At 40.7% G+C, this 18,494-nt stretch overlaps 1 pseudogene; it reads left to right on the forward strand.

Moving 5' to 3' along the window:
- LOC127421636 (nudC domain-containing protein 1-like) overlaps nucleotides 1–18,494 on the forward strand; it is a 39,164-nt pseudogene that overhangs the window by 11,972 nt on the left and 8,698 nt on the right.

The following is an 18,494-nucleotide window of genomic DNA, read 5'->3' on the forward strand; positions in this document are numbered from 1 at the left end:
TGGTTACTTAGCCTAAGTGATTTACTGAACAGAATGGAGCTTCTTGCTTTGACAAAATATGTGCCATCTTTAACCTGGTGTTGTTCCAACATTTTCTATGGAGAGCTGTGTTACTTGTGGGTGTAGAGAGGGTCTAGGAATAATTATTATGGTTATTTATGCCCTGTAGGCCCTATAGGCTACAGCCTTAAAGAGTCTATTCGAGAGACTGAAGTTTTTCTAGGACACAGCCTTGGGGAAACCTCTGGAGATGTTCCGTTTTGAATTGGACCCAAACTCATTTGAGGGGGAGCAGTTATGTGCTTCTCTGAACCTGACCTCTGCGACCTGGGCCACACTGTCGGACAGAACGGGAACGCTGACTCTTCTGCACACCAGCAAGAGGGGAGATCACATCTTAAATGGGAGGTAGAGTGAAGATCTACCAACACTTTCATGAAACATGTACTACAAATATCCTGCAACTTGAATTTCAATAGTAGTTCAATATAGTAAATTGTGATATTCTATTCTTAAAAATGGCAACCTGTTAAAGTCCACTCATGTATAAAATCATGGCCATTTACATGAGATGAAGACTCCAGTCATATCAGTAACCTTATAAAAGCTGCATATTCTACATGGAGAAGGTCCCCTCATGGGGGCTGCCATGTTTGGATCACATGACCACCAGCTGAATACTACTTGCTTAGTCTTAGTAACCACCCTGTTATTAGACACTTTCACTCATGTATTAAATTAATCATAAATAGTGAATTTTTACAGTGGCATCGGTCACTGAAAACTATTGCATTTGAATGATGTTGCATCCACGCCCCAAGGGGTCAATGTAAGTCCAAGATGACAGATTCAAAACATTACTGAGTGCACCTTTAAATGTGTTTGTAAGCAACTAATGAACTTGAATGGCCTCAGATTCTTGAGACTAGATACTGTACATTGAATTCATATTTAAAAACATTCTTTACATAGCCAATATGACACATTATACATCAGCTTGATTGACATTATGCTATACCTGCACCGTAGACTTGTGGAGTTATTTGGCTTTTGGTTAATGTCTGTTAACTTTGAGTCCATCTATGCTAGTGTACTCCTAAACACTGACAAAATTCACTTTTAGCAGATGCAAATTTTTGCTTTTCAAATTTACAGTCTCAGGAAAACACACCAAAAACTTTGAGTCTTCCTGCACTACACATATTTTTGTCCAATCAAATGCCCTCTAGAGTAAGGATATTGATATACAGCCCAAACTTCCTATGTCAGTACAGGCAAGAAAACTGTGCTCGTCATGCCAGTTCATGAGGACTTTAATTGTTAGTTCCGAATGAGTGATCTGCATGTGCATGCAGTCTTATCTGATTAAAATTTTATTCTGCACATGCTAAGTAGTTATTTTATGTTAGTTAAAGTGTGTGGTGCTTATGCAGTGTTCTATTACCATTTAAATTTATTTGTATTTATTTTATCCCCAGCCCATGTTCTGTGAGCGGCTAGGAGAGCCGTGCATCATCGTTCACAGTCTGGCTCATGTGCACTCTAACATTCACACTGCTGAAGTGCTGCTGCTTAGAGTCCAGAAAGATCCGTCTGATACCAAAGGCAGCGGCTTCTCAATCTCACAAGGAGTAGATCACTGTGGATCACTGTTATTTTAACTCTTACACTTAAAGGGAAAGTTCACCCAAAAATGAAAATTCTCTCATCATGTATACACCATCATGCCATCCAAGATGTGTATGAATTTCTTCTGCAGAACACAAACAAAGATTTTTAGAACAATATTGCAGCTCTGTAGGTCCATACAAAGCAAGTGAATGGTGGCCAGAACTCTGAAGGTCCAAATATCACATAAAGGCAGCATAAAAGTAATTCATATGACTCACGTGGTTTAATCCATGTCTTCTGAAGCGATCCAATTGGTTTTGGGTGAGAATAGTCCAAAATGTAATTCCTTTTTCACTATAAATCTTGACAGCAGTCTCCTTTGGTGATCATGATTTCAAGCTCAATTAGACTTCCTATATCGCCATCTAGAGCTCTGTGCATTCTCCAAATACTAGAAAGTGTAATCGAGCTTGAAATCATGATCATGCCTAGAGATTGCAATGGCAAGGTGTACAGTGAAAAGGGAGTTATATTTTGGTTTGTTCTCACCCAAAACCGATTGGATCGCTTCAGAAGACATTGATTAAACCACTGGAGTCAAATGGATTACTTTATGATGACTTCATGTGATATTTGGACCTTCAGAGTTCTGGCCACCATTCACTTGCATTGTGAGAACCAACAGGGCTGAAATATTCTTCTAAAAATCTTAATTTGTGTTCTGCAGAAGAAAACAAGTCACACATCTGGGATGGCATGAGGGTGAGTAAATGATAAGAATTTTCATTTTTGGGTGAACTATTCCTTTTAAGGCTGAGCTGCGTGGATCTGGGAAACATGTCAAAGTAGTTAACTTGTCATCATAAGGGGAGTTCATTTGTTTCGTAGGCAGTTATAACAGTATATTGGGGAAATGTATGATATCATAGTGGAATATATAATAATATGGGGAATATATAATGACTATACTGTATAGGGAATGTACCATACAGTGGGGTCCAAAGTGGAAATGCTTTCAAAAGGAATGCAAAAAGAGAAAGTAAAAGGGAAAAATTCAGAGCAAACTATAGCAAGTGGGTTGTTTCTCGCAGGAGAAGAGAAGTATAGTGTGAGGAAGAAGACGATGATGGAGAAGTCCATCCTGCATTATGCTGTGGTAGAGCCTCAGGGTAAAGGACTCATTGTAGCCTCAGAGAAACCCTTCAAGAGTTCTGCTTGAAGAACCACCTGCTGAAGAAATGGAGGTGGGGAGCTCTGGTGAGAAACTCACCCACAACCTTTATGACACCAAAAAGAAAAAAAGATAGCTTTACTCACATGAAACCATTGTCCCAAGTCAGTGCCAAGTCCCAAGCATCAAGTACAGCTCCTATCTAAGACCAAAATCTTCAAAATTGTTTAGTTCCATTTCTTGAACATATTTCAATTCAGTAATAAATGTGGTATTAAAGGTCGACCGATAGTGGATTTGCAGTACCAATAAATAAAGTGGTGGACAATAGTTTATGGAATGTTAAAACATTTTCTTAATCTTTCCCTACTATGATGGGCACAGACATGAAAGTAACAAAATGAATTAAATCCCAGATGCAGTTTATTGTGAAAACAAAATCTCAGTACTTACCAGAATTCTTTTTTATTTTTTTATTTGGTGCGTAATATGGGACTTTTAATCATAAATAAGCCCCAAATACACTGTGGACTCTTATTTTAAAATGATAGAGACTTGGCTCTGTTACAATGTCGTCATGTAAGTATTTACCAAATTAAGCTTCTTATAGCCCATATATTTACCAGACGATGGGTTTTGTAAGTATGAATTTCATCAGATGAGGTTTAATGAGGAATAAGGTTAATTATTATTCCAAGATTTGAAGTTCGAGACTCAATTTATGTGCTGGTGGTTCACTTTTCTTTATACTTTCATTTTTGCATGCCCTTGCAATTTTGTTCCCTAGTTTAGTAGTCAGGGCACTGTTCAGGGAGTCAGCCTTTTCCAAAATTGCAAAATTGTTCCAGTGCACTGAAACTTGCTCCCTAAAAATTCCCAGAATGCATTGTTGCTCACTATATTCCTTTACCGGAATGTCATCATGTCTGCTGATGTCTTTCAAATTCTTTCATCTTTTCCCCCATATACTGCATACAATTGAAAACTGGTTCCGTTCAAATGTTAAATCTGAAAAATTCATATCTGATACAATCATTGCCTGTATAAACATACTGTAGTCTGGTGAACAAAACCATCTCTCTTGGCTTTTTGTTGTGTTCTTGATTTGCAGTAGTCCCAAGATATAATAAAAGTAAAATTTCTCCACCATACTTTTACAGCGTTCTCAAAACCCACAAGAAAATACATTTGAAGTCACCAATCAACCTAGAAACTCTGAAGTGCCTTAGACTTGAGGAACCATACTTCACAGAATGAATGAGAGACTTGCGGTATTCATAGAAACATCAGACAGAATCATTCAAATAGAATTCCTCAAATAGCTTCCGAATGTCTCTGTATTGCAGCGGTCATCAATTAGGTTACTTTTTGGGAGGGAATTTTACATAACGTATGCCAGTCTATCTCATGTAAATGTAGAACAGTTGTGTGACACTCTGGTAAGAAATACATTTAGTCTCTGTTTCTATGTAACAAAAATTATTAGAAGCGTAACTGATATCAAGTTTCTTCTTGCTTTCATGTATGAGATCTTGTCATAATAAGTGGTGCAACTTTTGTATAAAGATAATGTACAATCAACTGATCATTTTTAGAAAATAAACCTTGACAGCGTGATCAGTGTTGTTGTTAAAGACCTGCTAACTGTACATGGAAAAAAGTTTATATGGCCATGTCCAAACTAATACGTTTTCATATGAAAAAGCATTCATTTCTCTACATTTACTCCTTTCAACCACATTAGAGCAGCGTTTTCCTCCACCTAAAACAAAGTGTTTCGAAAATGCTCTCCATTACTGCATACTGCATAGAGTTTGCAAACAAAAATGGATTAGAGTGAATGTGGTCCATGTATAGGATTTTGTTTCAACAGACAGTGGTCGAATACACAGTTTTAACAGTCATTATAAAAAAATATTTGACTGCAAAATGCTGCAGTTGACAAATCAGAATCACATATTTGTGAGAGCTGTGTAATAAACAGATTTATTAATTTATTTCATGATTGAATTGATCTGGCATATTGAATTAAGTAGAACCTCGTTTTCATTAGAGTTTGACATTTTCTTTATGTCAGAGAGTGCTAATTACATACATCTCTTCATTAGTGGTGCTCAGACTTGGACGACAGAATCCTTTCCATTTCAGTCCACAAAGATTAGTTGTTTGCCTCATTAAAAATACATTTTAAAACTGAGATATGTGTTCACTTGCTAATGCATGTCTGCAGTGGAAAACAACTGAAGTGTACTTTATAAAAAAATCCAAATATATTGGCCAAAAAGCCCTTTAAAATTCTCCTTTTGTTCTACATCTTAAAGGGATAGTTTACCTAAAAATGGAAATTCTATCATCATGTACTCATTCCGCATGTCTTTTGAAACTTGTATGACTTACTTTTGTGGAACATAGAAAGAGATTTTAGACAGTTTGTTAGTCTCAGTCACATTCATTATATGGAAATAAAGATGCAAATCTTTATTTCCATAAAGATGAGGCTGTCAGTCCCCAACATTCTAACATGCTCTATTGTGTTCCACGTTATGACAGGGCCGGTACTAGGATGTGTTCTTTGGTAGGGCACTTGTTTAGGCAATGTTGATCGTGTCACCGTCAGACCAGGGAGCAGAGTGCACCTTGATAGTAGGGCTGGGTGATATGGCAAAAAAACAAAATCTCAATTTTTATCAAACTTATGGACAATTCATGATTTGATTTTTTTCAACTTTTAAAGAGCCTATATTATGCTAATTTACAGGTTCCTGGCCTAGTCTGCTGTGACTGGTCAACCACGTAGAGCGTGTGTCGGAAATGTAATGCCCTTTACCATAACCAAGTTTCAGCTCCTGAGTCTTCCTGAGCAGCTGTAAACACTACTGTAACTATGGTAACAGTGGCGTCGGTTTTTGCCGTACCAGCTCTACCTCAAGTCCAATAATGAATTAAATAATGAAAGTTTGGAAGAACAAGCTGATCGACCTGAACCACCTTCGCAAGCACGACTTGAGCAGGATGTTTCACAGTGGTAAGTTTTAATTTAGAAGCTTTCTTACAAGTAAACCGTTGATTATTGTGAACCTAACAAAGCTTCAAGTAAAAGACATGTAGTGCATCCACGTAAGTCATTTTTTGCTGGAATGGGTGTAGCCGAACATTTTTCACCCGAGATATGAACGGAGAACAGAGGCTTACTCCCTAGAGAGTGAGCAAGTTAGCCGTGGACTACCGTGGATAGCAGCCGTAACATTACAGCTTGTAATTATATAATTATATAAGACTCTTGAGATTGACCATTTTGTTACACAGTTTTAGGTAAAAGCCGGACCACAGCTGAATAGTAAACCCTTACCAAAACAATAACATTACATGGCAAGTTAGCCGAGCACTACCATAAAATTACAGTTTGTAAAATAAATCCATCTCCACACTTGATCACTATTCATGAAAGTAAGAATAACAAACAATCTGCATAATTCTACACAATTGTAGGACAAATAAACAAAACTATTTCAGCTGATAAACAAAACTATTTCAACACAATAACATCAACTAGCAGGTTAGCAGAGGCCTACAGCTGTGCACTGGGTGTACGCCATAGCTACAACACAAAACTCTGCATTTTAACTCTCGGTAGTAGATAAATCCACAAATAATCAAACATACTTACAAGTTGTGATTCTGAAGTGGCAGATTGTCCCAACAAAGTGGGAACTGCACCATCTTTCAGGAGTAACCGACTTGAAAATCCGGCATTGGTTGTGGTTGTATTGCTGAGATATAGTGGTAGAAATAAATTTTAACCACTGATTCTTTAATTTGTCTGCCTTTGGAAGTCCAAACAAAGAGGTTTTGCTTTCGCATTGAAGAAAACAGCGTCTTCTTGACATGGCGACAACTCTAACCCAACTCATCCTGGCCTCTGCTGTAACTATGTTTGTTTGAGGATGGGCCAAAGTAGCATAGCATTATGCAAATGTGTTACATAGTGACGTAGATACTTTAAGGAAGAAATGGCTGGACTACAATCCAGCCATTTTGTGTAGTTCTTGAGCAGTGTTGTCTGTGGGAGAGAATAACTCCCTTTTGCGTGGACTTTGTGCTTTGTAACTTTGCAGACCTTTTACATGCACAATGAGCTATGTTACACACTAAAGGAAAGGTAAAATCCCAAAAGCATAATAGGGCCTCTGTAAATGAATTCCAACATGATTCACATTGTATGTTCTTTATTAGAATGCAAGGCAACCTGGTTAGAGAAATCCAAGTTCTTTTCATTATAGAAAACAAAGGTGTGCAAGACAAATGAACAAATGCACCACAGGAGGAAGCTGTCAACAGAGTATAAATGTAAAATAAATAAAAAATTGAATAAACCCAGATGTTCAGAAATAATAAAATAAGAAAACTGCAAAATAATTCTTACCCAGTGTAGGTATTCATTTTATCTAAACCAAGTCTATCTAGAAAGTTATCTAGAAATCAATATGTATAAATGATCAAGTTTATCTAGAAAGTACTCATTGTATATCAAACAATTTGTGTGTATATTCATAAACCCCTGCAGATAGAGACGCGCCCTCTAGCAGTTCACGCTGAGCAGCGCAGCAATATGAAATAATTTATCATTACAATTCAACTAGCAAAGTTTGTCAAAATGATTGATTGCCAGTTGTTGGCTATAGATGCAGTACACTTGAAACATGTCACAGAACAAAGAAATAATTAGTGATCTATCTGAATTATTATGGTAAAAGGAGCGGTGGATGTTTGATTCTCCCATATATAGCCTCTCCATGATTTGAAATGAAGCACCCATGACGGTCACATAACTAACGCTTTTTTATGGGTAAAAAGAAAAGAAAGGAGACCGTTCATCAACATGCGCACACCGAGGCCAGTTATGGTTTTAAGCCAGTGTATACCTGCATGATGGATGAAGCTGAGCTACAATCATACTGGGAATATTACCGCTGTCTTTTATATCAGTCTCTGTGTTGTTAACCTGTCATGTTCATTTGGAGCGCACCACACAGATGCAGCTGATCAGATCGGGAGCGGCATTAAGACAAGCGCTATGAATTCTTTTTCTCTTCCTTATTCAGCCTTTGGTGGATTTACAACGTATCTAACTTTAGCATTTGCAATATTTTTTGCAAAATCTTGATTTCTCAATTTAAAAATAAATTAAAAATCGTATCAAAACGCAAATTCAAATTAATCAAAAAAATCAGAAAAACCGCCCTACCCTAATAGTTTCGCTTTCAGTCAGGCCGGGGCCATCAGAAGTTGTTCTCGAGGCAAATCTAGGGGGACGTTGGCCACCCACCCCCCCTTTAGACCCAGCCATGCGTCATGAGGTTGAGAAAATAATTACAGAATTTTCATTTTTGGGGTGAACAGTCCCTTTAACATCTTTCACTCATTTCCTGTTTTTCTCTAACACCATTGTACTAGATATCTATGTCTGTTCTACAGTGAAGACCTGCAAGAGAGGGAACTTTTTAAAAGGCTATTTGTTTCCTGTGCTCCCTTTGAGCTTTTTTCTTCTAAATAAAGGAGTGAGCTCACCATGTGAGTGAATGGCTCATCCTCCCTCTCTCATTTTAAGAGGCTGAGAGTTCTGAAAGACTCCATTGGGTGGCAGATAGAATGGAGGTGCATTAGCTTGTTTCAGAAAGAGAGCTCGACCTTACTTATCCACAAAAGACTATTAATGTGGCCACACACATGCACACCAGATATTGATATTCTGTTGGTGGTCTAGTGATCTACGGGTTCATGCACAAACCAATGCAGATACAGTGAACACAGTTATTAGAGGTAGGGCAGGAAATCAATATTGTGTGAATTAGAAGTCTTTCTTGACAGTATTGGATCGATACATATATGGCAAATAGCAATGATTATGTAATTCACACACAGACTGTGGCAGGGCCACAAACACATAACATGGGAAAAGAAATGCAGCACTCAAGGGACAATATTCTACACTTTTGTAGCATTTATACCCTTAAAGGTGGAGTAAGTCATTTTAATCCAATATACTTTTTGTCAAATTCCACGAATATCTCTTCACGGTCTGCTTGCTGTCTGTTCTGTGTGTGCACTGAAAACAAAATCTGGTGTTTGTTCACAGCCCTGGCTCTGTAAATGGGAAAATAAAGTGTATCGGACCGATCCACACAACACTATTGTGCGTGGTACTCCACCTTTAAGTTCACTTACAATGTTAGTTGAGGTTGCATGCAGCAAAAATAATAATTTAGTTTGACATTTTCCAATATTTTAAATGGGCTGTTTTTGTTATTTTACCTTTTAAGGTACCGTTCATATAAATAAAGTGAGTGGTGACTGAGACTAAACATTCTGCAATTTGGCATTTCGGAATGACCCATTTTTGCTGTTTAGCTCCCACTGGGGAGGGTGTTTTGTGTTGTGGATGTTAGAGTATGTCTAAAAAGTATCATCGAAATCTTCAAAAGAGCGAAGGAAAACTATGTTTTACATGAAGGGTATCTGCACGCCCTTTGTACACACGATGTCATCATGATTTAGCAGTGTCACAGGCCTTCTCTTTATTATCCTGTTTTGCTCAGCAAAATTCAGGTTGGGTGCAAGTTGACTAAACCTGCAACAAAAGAAGATAATGAGCATGCTGCTCTCACTTCAGATTGCACTCTAAAGCAGCATTATGGATTGAGAAAATTGTTCCAATTTCAGTAATAAGGTTTTGCCAGCACTAAGACTGTGGGTGGGTGAGACTCAGACCTCTCTGGATCTCTCTGTTCATGTATTTCTCTTTTCATAATTACTTTTGGTTTATTGCTGAGAAATCAGCTTGCATAAAATCAAACTGTTTGCTTGGGGTTTCATCCTATCCATCTTGCCTAATTTCTGATTTGACATTTAGATGATACTTGCAGTGTGCTTTTTACAAGACAATACCCCTGGAGCAAGTCCCTTGTTCAGGGGCACACTGCGTAATGACAGAGATTATTTAGCCCGAGACGGAGCACTTGTATTAAAATGAAGAGGAGAAATTTGAACACCTAATATGGCGGATGTAGAAAAGAAAGACCCACCTTACAGGTAAAAGAGCCAGTCACCTTCAGTCAACTCGAAAACCTGCATTTGCATTAGCAGGACCAGCCTGAAAAATAATGTTGTTTCTTATTAGAGATTAAGAAGCACAAATTATGATACCTTTGTTGTTATAGATACAAGCTGTACTTTTATTCCGCTTGTATCCATAAGAAAATAGCTGCCCGAAGCGTTCCCAAGATGGTGGCCGAGTGGTCTGACTTGTCGTGAAAGACACTTTGGTAACGGTTAATGTTACTGTGCCTTTAAGGCCAACAGGTTGCCTTGTGATTGTTATCACATGTTTGAGCTGTTGATTTAGTTGAACTTGAAATACAAGTGAGGGTTTTTTAGACATTGCTGTTCTGAAATGCAGTAAAAATGGATTAGAAGTAACAAGTGTTGTGTGTAGATTTACACATTATTTTTTTTGAAGGCATTACACCTGTTGATAGTTAAAGGAATATTCCCATTTAAATTGACCGCATCTGTAGCCTACTCCAGAACTGTTTCCCTTTGTTCATAAAAAGGAAAGAAAATTGTGTGTACACTGTAATGTACTTACAATGGAAGTCTATGCGACAAGTGTGCCGGAGAGTTTAAAAGCAGAAATGTGAAGCTTATGTTTTTGTTACAGTATTTACATGATTTTTTTTATTTTATTTATTTTATTTTTTTTAAGTGCTGTTTGAACTGTAAATTTGTTTAAATAATCCTTTTGAAGAGGACTACTTTTCTGATTGGATGCATTTCTAGTTATTGTTTTAAGTGACGTATTTCGTGGAGTTTGCTCTGTGTAAAAAGTGCATTGCTGACATGTCACACCCCTTTGTGGTATCCATTTTCTGGTATAGTATGTGTGTTCAGAAAGGTAATTTTTTTAATTTATTTTTTTATGTTTACTGCGGTACAGACCACCGGAACTCTGCAGCACTAGAATACAGAAATAACATTTTCCTGCACTAATATAATGTTAGATTATGTTGGATTATGTTCTCAAAAACGTGAATGTCAGTAAGGGCCCATCTCCCCTTGTGTGGCTAAATAAATCCACACAATTACACAGTTTGTCACGTTCATCATACAGGTTTAATTTGTTATCTTTTGCAGCAGCGACTCTGTAACTTTAGTAGTAATAGAACTCCTTGTAGTTAAATAATGTTACTGAGAAAGTTTGATTTGCTTATGTTTGCATGGCAACGAACATACGAGCCAGCGTATTGAAATATATAACTTCGCTGAGTCTCTTTAGGCTAGCTGTCACATTATTTAAACAGTTCTAGTTTCACTGCTTAGAGAGGAGTTGTTAATAATGGTAGTTGACAAAATACTTTTGTGAAGATAACCGTGATCTAAAACAATGTATAACGGCATTTTGTCCACTTTTTTGAATAATCATTATCCTTACAGTTGTTATGACCTCTGATTAATTGAGAGACTGTACGGAATAATTGTATATTTTAATATTTGTCACAACAGGACCATTTAAAATGAACTAGTGAAGGAAACATTTAATAAAAATTGTAAAAAGCCTATATACTGCAAGCATAAATTTAAGTTTAAATATACAATTTTCCCTTATACGTTCATATACATTTTCAACTAAAATTTTGATGTTGATTAAAAAAAATAAAAACAAAAAATAAAAAAAAAACATCCTATATATTCAGAAGATCTTGGACTGCGATCTCACACTCCCTTTTGTATAAATGAAAGCAAACACTCTCAAGAAAATTTTACCAGGAATCTTCCTAACTTAAATGTGCATTCATCCCTAAGCATCTGTTTTAAATCGGGATCACGTCTTCCATTGTTCTTCTCACAGACCCCATCTACTTCTGGCAGCTACCACCAAAGATAACATCCACTTTAAACTCAGAGTTGACTACCTTCGTGTTGGAGTGGGGGATTATGCACCCTTACTGGTTGGGCAGCTGTTTGCACCCATTGATCCTGAGGCCAGTACCTGGACTATTAAAGATGATAAAAGGTAAAAAGAGATATGAACAGTGGTTGTGTTCACATTAAAACTCTATATATTCTACCAGATTAGAACCTTATTCTAATATCTTATTATTTATCACCACACAACCATTGCTGCAAATCTGGGGTCTCCCTCCGAAATATGAGGCAGGGCCCGCTAACAATCTGTGATGTCATTGAAAGTTTGTGTTCCCTATCTGTCACTCACTCGATGTTGTGTCGATGTAGTGACAATAGGGGTCACTCTAGGGAGCCCCAAACACCTCTGATATTTTTTTTTTTAAATGGCCAATGAGAATTGGCAAGTGGAATTTGCATGCCACTCCCCCGGACATACGGGTATAAAAGGAGCTGGTATGCAACCACTCATTCAGATTTTCTCTTCGGAGCCGTGCGGTTCTATTCATTGAGCTGAATTCATCCGGCGAGTTCATTCACGTCTCTCTGCTGGATCTTACGTTGCATTTCAGTGGCTTCTCCCCCTCTGCATCTGTGGTTTGCAGAGAACGCCCCTGGGCGCTTCGGCAGAACATTTAAAAGAGTATATTCTAATAGAGTATATTTTCTTTCTGAAAGAGCGGAGCGTCTTTGTAAGATGCGTCTTTTTAAAGATGCCTTTCCGTTTGTGTGATATTCCTGGTTGCGGTCATTATCTCTCCGCTTCCGACGGCCATGATCGCTGTCTTATGTGTCTGGGCGGTGCACAGGCGGAGACATCGTTCATGGATGGATCATATCCTCATTGCGAGAACATGACCATGGCAACGTTGCGGTCGTGGCTTGCATTCGTAAGGTTAGCACTGGGGGCGATTTGGGGACCTCAATGGGACCACCTCCGCCGGGTATCCCCCCATGGACCTCCCATTCCCCAGCACGCTCGCTTGCCCCGGTCACACGCTCGGATGAGATCCTCAACTATCTCGACAACTGGCTGATCCTAGCTCACTCTGAAGAGTTACTGTGCGCACACAGGGACCGCGTGCTTCGGCACTTCAGCCGACTGGGGATTTGGGTCAACTGGGAAAAGAGCAAGCTCTCCCCGGTTTGAAGTTGGACTCAGTCTCGATGACTGTGTGCCTCACGAACGAGTGCGCACAGTTGGTGCTGAACTGTCTGAAGGCGTTCAGATGGAGAACAGCGGTTCCACTGAAACACTTTCAGAGGCTCCTGGGGTATATGGCATCCTCAGCGGTGGCCACACCGCTCGGGTTGATGCATATGAGACCGCTTCAGCACTGGCTTCGGACTCGAGTCCCGAGATGGGCATTGCGCCGCGGGACACATCACGTGACAATCATGCCGGTCTGTCGCCTCCGCTTCAGCCCTTGGACTGACTTGGCATTTCTACGGGCAGGGGTTCCCCTAGAGCAGGTCTCCAGGCACGTCATGGTTACAACAGACGCCTCCAAGATGGGCTGGGGCGCCGTATGCAATGGGCACACAGCCACCAGCTCCTGGACTGGCCCGCGGCTGTGTTGGCACATCAACTGCCTAGAGTTGTTGGCAGTACTGCTTGCCCTGCGGAGGTTTTGGCCATTGATCCAGGGCAAGCACGTGTAGGTCTGGACGGACAACACAGCGACGGTAGCATACATCAACCGCCAAGGCGGTTTACGGTCCCATTGCATGTCACAACTCGTCTGCCGTCTCCTCCTCTGGAGTCAGCAGCGTCTCAAGTCGCTACGAGCCACTCACATCCTGGGTGACCTCAACACCGCAGTGGACACGCTGTCACATCAGGTTACCCTCAGGGGAGAGGGGAGACTCGACCCTCAAGTGGTCCAGTTGATTTGGAGTCGATTTGGTTGAGCACAGGTAGACCTGTTTGCTTCCCGGGAATCCTCCCACTGCCCGCTTTGGTACGCCCTGACCGAAGCACCCCTCAGTATAGACGCGTTGGCACACAGCTGGCCCCTGGACTATGCAAGTATGTGTTTCCTCCAGTGAGCCTACTTGCACAGATCCTGTGCAAGGTCAGGGAGGACGGGGAGCAAGTCATCCTAGTAGCACCCTACTGGCCCACCCAGACATGGTTCTCGGACCTCACGATCCTCGCGACAGCCCCCCCGGGTGAATTCCCCTGAGGAAGGACCTTTTTTCTCAGGGATGGGGTACCATCTGGCACCCGCGACCAGACCTATGGAATCTCCACGTCTGGCCCTTGGACAGGACGTGGAGGACTTAAGTGGCCTACCGCCCGCGGTGGTAGACACAATCACTCAGGCTAGGGCTCCCTCTATGAGGCGCCTGTATGCCTTGAAGTGGCGTCTGTTCACTAAGTGGTGTTCTTCCCGACATGAAGACTCCCAGAGATGCGCAGTCAGTTCAGTGCTTTCTTTCCTGCAGGAGTGGTTGGAGGGGCGGCTTTCCCCCTCCACCTTGAAGGTGTATGTAGCTATTATTTCGGCTCATCACGATGCAGTAGATGGTAAGTACTTGGGGAAGCATGACTTGATCATCAGGTTCCTGAGAGGCGCTAGGAGGTTGAACCCCTCTAGACCATGCCTCGTCCCCCCGTGGGACCTCTCTGTAGTCCTTCAGGGTCTACGGGGAGCTTCCTTTGAGCTCTTGGAGTCAGCTGAGCTTAAGGCACTCTCTTTGAAGACTGCCCTCCTGACTGCGCTCACTTCCATCAAGAGGGTAGGGGACCTGCAGGCGTTCTCTGTCAGCGAATCGTGCCTGGAGTTCGGTCCGGGTTACTCTCATGTGATCCTGAGACCCTGACCGGGCTATGTGCCCAAGGTTCCCATGACCCCTTTTAGGGATCAGGTGGTGAACCTGCAAGCGATGCCCCAGGAGGAGGCAGACCCAGTCTTGGCATTGCTGTGTCCAGTGCGAGCTTTACGCATCTATTTGGATCACACGCAGAGCTTTAGAAGCTCCAAGCAGCTCTTTGTCTGCTTTGGTGGACAGCGGAAAGGAAGCACTGTCTCCAAACAGAGGATCGCCCACTGGGTCATTGATGCCATCACAATTGTATATCAGGCTCAGGACGTGCCACCCCCTGCGGGGTTATAAGTCCACTCTACCAGGAGTGTGGTGGCCTCCTGGGCCCTGGCCAGAGGCGCCTCTTTGGCAGACATCTGCAGAGCAGCAGGCTGGGCAGCATCCAACACCTTTGCGAGGTTCTACAATCTCCGGGTTGAGTCGGTCTCGTCCCGAGTACCCCTTTGGGTAGGACCTACTATGGGACCTCTCCACATGACATACTTCCGACAAGGCTCGGTAAAGACCATGTGACGTATTTCCACTCAAAATACCACCACCCCCCCTTTTTTGGGCAGGGTGTGGTCTCCGTGGTGTCTTCCCCTTGGGAATGACACCCCCCCTGACATAGACACTTAGGGCTCCCAGTCAGTTAACAATTTCCACTCTTTTTGAGGAGAAAGAGCGAATTATGCTTTCTAAATCACTCTTTTTGGCCTCGGCTGGGCTAGCTTGTCCACCTATTCGTTGGGCAGTCGACTTGTGCCTGAAGGACTGTTCGATGCTCATAAAGAACATTGGGGGAGGTTACGTGACGGCCTGGTGCACTGGCTATGAGGCACACAGCAGTCTGCCCATCACACGCCGCCATTTCACGTAACACAGTTCAGTTAGTTGTGGTGTTTTGTATAAGGACCCCTAGTGTCACTACATCGACACCATGTTGAGTGAGTGACAGATAGGGAACGTCATGGTTACTTTCATAACCTCCGTTCCCTGATGGAGGGAACGAGATGTTGTGTCCCTCTTGCCACAACGCTGAACTACCTGCTGAAATGGCCGGGACCTTATCTCGGCTCCTCAGCACAAAACCTGAATGAGTGGTTGCATACCAGCTCCTTTTATACCCGTATGTCCGGGGGAGTGGCATGCAAATACCACTCGCCAATTCCCATTGGCCTTTTAAAAAAAAAAGATCAGAGGTGTTTGGGGCTCCCAAGAGTAACCCCTAGTGTCACTACATTGACACAACGTCTCGTTCCCCCCATCAGGAAATGGAGGTTACGAAAGTAATCATGACGTTAGGTTGGGCATTAAGCCCTCTCTTCCATAGTTTTGTCTTTAGTTTGCCTTTTTCTTCTTTTCATAAAGATTTGTATCATTTAAAATGTTTCTTTATAATGCATGCATCTTATTTTGTGCCAGCTGTCCACAAGAATCAGCATTTAACTTCAGAGCGTGCTACATACAAATGTGCTTTCAAAGTAAATTCATTAATGCCGCATTGAATAATTGGTGTAACAGGAGCTTTTATATATAGGTTTTGTGTAGCCACTTAAAGGTACGCTGCCGAAGATTTCTCATTTAGCTTTTCATTATAAAATAACAAAAAAAAAAAAAAAAACATGATTGAGCCAGTACAAAACTTTGTTTTTTAAAACCCTGTTTTGTACCTTTAACTTGTTAAAGTTGTTTTGAACAGTTTTCTTATCTGGCCAACATGAAAAACTGTTAATAATATTTAGAAAGTGTTGAAAAAATGTACACATTATGTTTTTGTCAAAGGCTAAATATATTTTCACGCATTTAGAGAACAATCGCCCACAGTGTTTATAAGAGGTGTCAGTTGTTGCTTTGCCTCCATGCACACTCTTAGCAAGTGTTAAAGGAATATTCTGGGTTCAATACAAGTTAAGCTTGAGTTTGTGGCATAATGTTGATTTACCAAAAAGATAAATTTCGACTTGTCCTTCCTTTTCTTTAAAACAATCAAATAGCACTTACAATTAAGGTGAATGGGGCAAATCTGTAAACTTTAAAATACTCACTGTTTCAAAAGCATAGCCACAAGACGTAAACGATATGCATGTAAACACATTTTAATGTGATAAAATTACTTACTAACCTTTTCTGTATAAAGTTATTTACAGTTTTACTATTTCGTTGCCATGATGACATAACTCCATTTTTTGATGACGTAACTCCAGGTAACTCCAGTTTTTATTTTTTTCTCCTTCACAATTCTGTTTTGATGTCTATCATGTGATGTGGCCATTTAAACACAGTTGGCAGGGCTTAGCTAGATTTCTAGCAGGTCTAGATTTCTAAAATAGAGCACAACAGTCGTGATTCAGATATAAAAATCCCATAAATTTTTTCTATAGGCTAATTGATTTTTAACGATAACTTAGAAACTTTTAAAGACAGACCAACCGTGAGCACAGAGGTTGTTAATCGATGGTATATGCCTTTGTTGAAGCCATCGGTCGGCGTTATTTCAACTTCAGTGTTTAAAAACCATGCTGAATAGTGGAATTCCTGGTGAACAACAACACTACCCATGGTCCAGCAGAGAAAGATCCACCAGTCAGAAAACTAAGGCCAAGAAAGCCCAGCAAACGAGCCCAGCAGAGACCATCCTCTTCCATGAAGCACTGGGAATGACACAATCCAGTCCATCTCCCTTCACCCTCAAACTACTTCTAGTATATACTATATACTTTATATATACACCAATCAGCCACAACATTAAAACCACCTGCCTAATATTGTGTAGGTCCCCCTCGTGCTGCCAAAACAGCTCCAACCCGCATCTCAGAATAGCATTCTGAGATGCTATTCTTCTCACCACAAATGCAGAGTAGTTATTTGAGTTACCGTAGACTTTGTCAGTTCAAACCAGTCTGGCCATTCTCTGTTGACCTCGCTCATCAACAAGGCATTTCCGTCCACAGAACTGCCGCTCACTGGATGTTTTTTGTTTTTGGCGCCATTCTGAGTAAATTCTAGAGACTGTTGTGCGTGAAAATCCTAGGAGATCATCAGTTACAGAAATACTCTAACCAGCCCATCTGGCGCCAACAATCATGCCACGGTCCAAATCACTGAGATCAAATTTTTTCCCCATCCTGATGGTTGATGTGAACATTAACTGAAGCTCCTGACCTGTATCTGCATGATTTAATGAACTGCACTGCTGCCACATGATTGGCTGATTAGATAATCACATGGATGATTGTTGGTGCCAGACAGGCTTTTTTGAGTATTTCTGTAACTGCTGATCTCCTTAATTGTGGCTCAGTGCAGGATACGGCTTTCTGTGTCAACTTGCAGAAGACCACTTTGTTATTTAGAAAACAGTTATTTGTTAGTAACATGTGCCATCAAATGGGTAGGCTCTATTTGTCTTTGGCATTTCAATAGTCCGTAGTCAGTAAGCTGTGGTCAAGAGACACCTACACCAGTGGTTTAAAACACAGTTCTGACCTGATCTTAAAGAAATTATATTGATTTTCATCAGTGTTTTTATTACTAGTCCAACAATTATCTTGTCTTTATCTTCTAAGTTTTCATAAGAGGCTTTAGATCTTTGTTCTTGAGTTGAGATCTAATGCATTTTAAACCAGGTGTGGTGTAAGAGTGAGTGCAAAACTGCAGAAATATCGCTTTTTCCCTCCTAGCCTTGCGTGCGGAAAATAACATTCCTGCACTTGACGAGTACAGCTGACTGAGTCTCTTTGACACATAATCAAGGGATCAGTCACTTAAAATCAAGTGGCTCAAAGTAAAGTCAATAATATTATGGTGGCGTACAACACTTGTAGATTTGAATAGTTCAGAAATATCAATATTTAACTGAAAGCAATCATTTTCACTCATTTAATCCTTCTAAATGCCACAAATAGTGGCTTTTAGTGTAGGTGCTGCTGCAGCTGTGCTCAGC

The sequence above is a fragment of the Myxocyprinus asiaticus genome, chromosome 30 (genome assembly GCF_019703515.2).
Source record: "Myxocyprinus asiaticus isolate MX2 ecotype Aquarium Trade chromosome 30, UBuf_Myxa_2, whole genome shotgun sequence".
Lineage (NCBI taxonomy): Eukaryota > Metazoa > Chordata > Actinopteri > Cypriniformes > Catostomidae > Myxocyprinus > Myxocyprinus asiaticus.